Source organism: Ictidomys tridecemlineatus, chromosome 14 (assembly GCF_052094955.1).
Source record: "Ictidomys tridecemlineatus isolate mIctTri1 chromosome 14, mIctTri1.hap1, whole genome shotgun sequence".
NCBI lineage: Eukaryota > Metazoa > Chordata > Mammalia > Rodentia > Sciuridae > Ictidomys > Ictidomys tridecemlineatus.
In genome coordinates, this window is record NC_135490.1 from 69,478,303 (window position 1) to 69,485,323 (window position 7,021).

Below are 7,021 nucleotides of genomic sequence, written 5' to 3' on the forward strand. Positions count from 1 at the left end.
TCAAAAACTTGTTTTAGGGAACCCATGAGCAGAATTATTAGAAGACTACTTAGTTACTACTTTTTAGACCATCTTCTCTTCCCTGAATTATTCTGGCATCCTCTTCCCCCATCATTTACCCTTTTTGTCTCTGCAAGAATCATCTCTCTGTAACACTGTTCCAATCATCCATTGTCTGCTTAGAAATCTTTGATGTTCCCTGACTGTGTTAGTCAGCTTTTTGTGGCTGTGACCAAAATACCTGACAAGCACAATTTAGTGGAAGAAGTTTATTTTGGGCTCACAGTTCAAGAGGTTCGGTCAATGGTCAGCTGTCTCTATTGCTGTAGGCCCAAGGTGAGGCAGAACATCACGGCCGAAGGTCATGTAGAATAAAGCTATCAGCTCTGGCAGCCAGGAAGAAGAGAGAAAGAGAAAGGTTCATGTTCGGAGTTCGCCCCTAGTGATCCACTTTTGGCAGCTATGCCACATCTGCCTACAGTTACCACCCAGTAACCCCTTCAAATGACTAATCCATCAAATGGATCAATGTGCTGATTAGGTTACAGTTTCATAATCGAATGGTTTCATCTCTGAACATTTCCTGCATTTACAGCTTTTGTGGGGACACCTCAAAACAAATTATAACACTGTCAAAGACAGGAACAATCAAAACTCTTCAGCTCTGGCTTCAGCCCACAGTGATCCTTCCTGCATTTTTGTCCCATAAAACCATAAACAGTCTCAAGGAACTTTTCACTGTGGTCTTTTGCACTGGTTCCTTGCCTTTGAAGCTGTGTTCATTTTCTCTAAAAGGTGACATTCTACTTATTCTTGAAGGCTGCTCTAAAACATCACTTCTGTTCAACTAAATGCCAGACCTCTCAAGCAGCATGAAATCTCCTCTGTGCCTTGTAGCACTCGCTGCCTGTCCTAATGATAACATCCATTAGTGTAATGGTTTGGATCTTAAATGTTCCTCCAAAGACCCATATGCTAAAGGCTTGGTCATCAGCCTGTGGCACTACTGGAACCTTTTGGAGGTGGGCCCTAGTGGAAGGAAGTTAGGTCACTGGGGGCATGGCCTTTAAGGGGATTTTGGAATTTCATACCTTCCTCTCTCTCCTTTTGCTTCCCAGATGCCATGAGGGTAAGTAGCTTTCCTGTGCCACATCCATGATATCATGCCTTGCCTAGGCCCAAACCAACAGGACCACTGACCACAGAGTAAAACCACAAGCCAAATAAACTTTTTATCCTTATAAATTGATCTCTTGGGTATTTTGCCCAATCAGCAAAAAGTTAACTAACATAATTAGGCATTATAATATTTTTTCCATGTTTTCTATCACTCCTTTCAAGTTTTATAGAGAGTGTTTTATCCCTCCATGTAGTTTCAATGGTCGGAAATCAAATTTTAGAAGACACATACAAAAATCCTTCCTTGTCTCACTCAAAGAATGAATCTGGCAGCTGAGAGAAATGAGAAGTCAGAGCTTTTAAGCAGGGCATGTGTGGTTTGGTTTGGATGTCGGGCGTCCCCCCAAAGATTCCTGTTACTATAGGAATATTCAGAGTTGAATTGATTAGGTAATAAGAGCTGTAACTGACTCAATCTATCCTAGTTTGAATGCACTGACTGGATGATTGGTAACTGTAGGCAGGTGAGGCATGGTTGGAGGAGGGGGGCTACAAATGTGCCTTGGATGGGTGCCTCTTCCCGGCGACCCCTGTCCCCTTCTTTTTCTGCGTTTTGATCCCACCGTGAGCTGAGCAGCTCTTCTCTCTGGGCCCTTTCACCATGATGTGTGCTACCTTATCTTGAGACCAGAGCAATGAAGTTGCTCATCTATGGACTGAAATCTCTGAAATGATGAGCCCCAAGTAAACTTTTCCTCCTCTAAGTTGTTCACGTTGGGTATTTTGGTCACAGCAACACAGAGTAGACTAAGACAATGGGGGAGAACATTGAAAGTAGAGAACACAGAAGGCCTGGCAGGAACCCCTGCTCTCCCATGAATCCTCAAAAGGACGTCAGCTCACTGCCTCTGTTTGAACAGTGGATAATATGGTACTATTTTAACTTAAAAAGTCATAAAAAAGTAAAAAGACAAAATAATGGAACCATAATATATAATATTTAAATCAGGTAAATCTCCCAACGCCATGTGCACAATATTTATAATATCTTCTGTATTCTTCAAGATGCCTTTACCACGGAGGACTCAATGAGTGCTTCCAAAACCTTAATTTGCATAATTTATTTATAAGCCAATGGTATTGGAATTAGGTTGCTCCAAGATAGAGATCACAGCCTTCCAAAGGTGAGGCAAAAGGAAGGAAGGAGAGAGGGAGGAGGAGAGGGAAACAGGGAGGGGAAGGGGGGTTTACATGAAGAGCTTCTGAAGTGAATTTTACTATTACAAACAAATCGAATGTGTAAAGAAATAATAATGTAACAACATACAGAGCAAATCATTGTTGAACTTAGAACTTGCTGAAACACATGTGGGCAAGGACAACAACAAAAAAAGGGCCAAGGCAAATGCTTTAAAAATACTTATTCATGGTAGGGAGTGAGAGCAAACTAGACCGTTAGTCCTAAGAATATTTCCATATTGGTGAAGGTAGAACAGATCCCTGGATTATCTCTCATGTTCAAATGATCAATTCCCAAATAGGAAGTAAGTGCAGATGAAAACAGAACAGCAGCAAAACCCATGGAGAATAGCAAGTGTTGAGATTTTTGGAAAAAATTAAAACTTGCAAACACTGTTTGTTAATGGGATGCTAAAATTGCACAGCTACTTTGGGGGAATAGTCTAGAAGTTCCTCAGAAGGTTAAATGTTATTTATTATATGATCCAGAAACCCCAATACCTAGGTAAATATATCCAGACGAGGTTTATGTCTTTATGTAAATATATTTTCATTTCTCTTGGGTGATTTCTTAAAAGCAGTTTGTATATTAAGTATATATTTAACTTTGTAAAAACCTCTCAAGTAGGTCACCAAGTTGTTATTGCCATTTACAGCCCCTTTAGCAACGGATGACTGCTTCAGCTTCTCCACATACTGGCCAACAGTTGTTTTGTCAGTGCTTTTAAGTTTAAATATTCTAATGAGCATCTAACATTAATTCACTGAATTGTAATTTCCAACTCCCTGATGTCTACTTACATGGAGTAACTTTTTTATGTGCTTATTATCCACTTTTTGAAATACTTGTTCAAATCTTTAACTTATTTTTATTTTGGGTCATTTGGTTTATTTTATTATTGAGTTATAAGAATTCTTTTGTATCCCAGTTTTAACTCCTTTGTAAGATATATGTGCTCTGAATATTTCTTCCTAACCTGTGATTTACCTTTTATTTCTTAATAGAGAAAATATTTAACATTTTTTTAAAGTCCAGATTTTTTTTCTTTCTTTTTTTATGGATTCTGCTTTTCAAATCATATCTAAGAAAATTGGCTTCTTCTAAGTAGTGTAGTTTCCTATATTTTCTTCTAGAAGTTTGGTAATTTGAGCTTTTACCCTTAAGTCAGTGATCAATTTGGAATTAATTTTTGTGTAAGATGGAATATTTTTTTCCTATGTGGATGTCTCATTCCATTTTATGTTGCTAATACCATGGTCTGGGTAAGTTATAAAGAAAATGGGTTTATTTTGGTTCTAGGTTCTCTTCCGGCATCAAGGAACTACATCTTCGATGTGCAGTGTATTACATGCAAGAGATGGAGCATGTGAGAGACCTATCCAAGCTATTTTTTTTTTAATAGCCAACCCACTCTCAAGGTAGCCCCTTAACCCATGAATTCATTCATTACATGACAGGACTAACTCTTCGTTAACAGAACCCTAATCACACCTTAAAGTTTTCACCTGGTCCTGCCTCTTACTATCTTAGTATTAAATTTCAACCTGAGTTTTGGGGAGGACAAACCATATCCAAACCATAGTGATGGGATAGCCAATATTTCTAGAATTATTGGGGGAAGATTAAGCTTATTAAGTTATAATTTACACTTATGAAATTCAGGTCTCTGGAGTATAGTTCTATGGTGTTTCACAAACATGTAGTCACATAACTAGCTTCAAAATCAAAATTCTGAGCAAATAAATCAATCCTCTAAAGTCCTTCAAGCCTCTTTGTAGTCAAACTTTCCCCCAGCTCTGGTGAGCACTGATCTGTTTACTAACCTTATAGGGTGTTCCTTTTCCAGAAGGTAGAACATGGAGGTTGTTGAACTGTTTGGTAAGCGTAGTCCTTGAGTCTGATTTCTTTCACTTGGCATGATGCATTAAAGATTCATCCATGCTTCTGTGGGTATTATTAACCCATTTGTTTATATTTCTGGGTAATATTATGTGATATAAAAATATCACATTTTGTTTATCCATTCACCAACTGAAGGATATCTGGGTTGTTTTTAGTTTTGGACTATGAAGACTAAAGCTGTTTGTTATGGGTTGAATTTACATGTTGGAGTCCTAACCTCCGGTATCTATGAATGTGAACCTATTCAGCAAAAGGATCTTTGCAGATATATAATTAGTTGTTAAAAGGAGGTCACAGTGCAGAGAGTGGATCCTTACTTCAACATAACTGATGCCAAATATGAGAAAAAGAGAGAGACATAGAGAAGAGAAAACATGTGAAAAACAAGAAACACACAGGAAACATGCCCTGTGGCTATGGAAGCAGAGACTGGAGTGCTGTGTCTGCAAGCCAAGGAATGCCTTGGCTTAGAAGCCATGAAAGACAAGAAAGACCTTTCCCTAGAACCTTTAGGAAGAGCATGATCCTACAACACTGTGATTTGGAACATTCTAGCCTCTGAACAGTGAGACAATAACTTTTGTTGTTTAAGACACTCTCTGTAGTACTTGGTGATGGTAACCCTAGCAAAGTAAGACCGCATTAATTTGAGACAACAGGGGTGATAACACAAGGCCTGCTCAGGAGTGGAGCTGAGACAGGCTCAGAGCTCCCTGTTTCAGATTGCAGCTGAGTCTAGGAACTGGGGTTGGAGAATTTTCAAGTAGAGAGATAAGGTCGCCAAAAATGAGGACTCATAGACAAAGCAGCATATCAGACAGCTAAGATTCTGGAGACTTTGGAAGGTTTCTTTCTGGTGACAAGGAACTCACGGAAGATCTTCCTGTGGTGTTCCAGCTTCCCTTGCAGAGACACACCAGCGTCACCCAGTGGCCAAGAGCATCAACTACAGCCTGAAGTATTAAGCCTTTGAAAAATCTTTCTAGCCTTTCAGTTTTCCTTCACAGTCCTGGGAAAAGTGTGGAGGAAATGGGAGGACTTACTTGTCAACATCTAGACTCACATTTCCTTTCTTGTCTCCCACTGGTAACCATAGTGTATAAAATGCAGTGAAGAACACTGCTCATGCACCAGAAAAGCTAGGCCCTTGCCACTGTCCCTGCCAGGCCTCTGTGCATGCTCTTTTTAGATGGTGCTTTTATTGGCTTGCTTTTCTGTAATTACAAGTATCATGCATACCTTTAAAAAGAAAAATAATACAGGCACTTAAAAAAGCTAAAAGCAAAATATTCTTACCGTTCCTCCTCACTATTTCAATTAACCCTATAAATGGTAAGCCTCTGTTCATATTTGGTTATGATTTTAGACAGATGAGGCTTGCTGGAGGTTTCTTTATAATAAATTGGTAGAAAATTGGAAAAAATATTGCAGCAGGAAGTACCATATGCCACCTTTCCTCATTCATAGCGATGTCTCAATAAATTAAAAAATACACCTACAAGCTTTCAAAGATCCAAAAATTCGTCACGAGTGATGCTAACATGTGAATAAATACCAAAACTTCAACCTCACACTGGGTATTAAAATGGCACTGTTTAAAAATACATGACACATGTTCATTCCCACCATCATCTCTCACTAGTTTATAGCATATTTAGTGAATACTTCCATGCCACCTATGTTAAAGAGTGAAAAGTCCAGATGAAATTCTCGGGCGTTCTCTGATTCTAAAGACAGGCATTTCTGTCAACATGTTACAGTTCTCTCCTTTTACTATATTAACACTATTGACTGCATACCAGGCTCAGTTGGAGGAAAATCACCAGATATACTCCCCCAGATATATCCACTTATGTCTCTTCACAGTTGTGAGTTTATGGAATCATCATTCCTTGTGACATCTGTGACATCCCTTATACCTTAAATTCAAGCCACTCTTTTCCCCACCCCTCTTCCCTTGCTCTTGGTTTCACAAAGGGCATTGTAAATGCTCTGGCTATAAAGTTACCTATGAGTGTCTTTTCTAGGGCTACTATAAAGCCACAGTTACTTCTCTAAAATTCAGCTATACGATGGGCTTGTAGTAACCTTGATATCCACAGGCCCCATATGTACAGATTCAACCAAATGTGGATCAGTTCCCTAAACAATACAGTGTAACAACTATACACATAGCATTTATATAGCATTAAATATTAAAAGCAATATAGAGATGATTTAAAGTACATAGGAAGATGTTTGCAATGTGCAATATGCAAATACTGTGTCATTTTATAAGTCTTCCATATGTATGTGTGTGAATATATTATATATTAATATATATTAATATATAATGTAATATATATATATATATATATGATTGCTCCTAGGGCCATGATGAACAAAGCTACACAAAATTAAGCCTCAATAATAGTCATTATTCAATCTCAATAATAGGAATATATAAGAGGTTATTTTTTAACCTATTAGATTGGAAAACAATTTAAAGGGTCATTAATAGTAATTGCTGAGGTATGGAAAAGTGCCCTTTGAACTCTATTGATGGGAATGCAAATTGGCATGTCATAAGAAGGGGCGAACTTTGAATTTTTAATTAAAAATGTTAATATTCTGCCATCCAGAAATCTTATTTTCAGTGATATTTCTTAGAATGATTCAAACATCTGCAAGGAGAAAGATTATAGGGTATTTGTTATAGCATTGTTTACGGTGCCAGAAAATAGAGAACACCTAAGTACTGATCAGTAGAATGGATAGTTA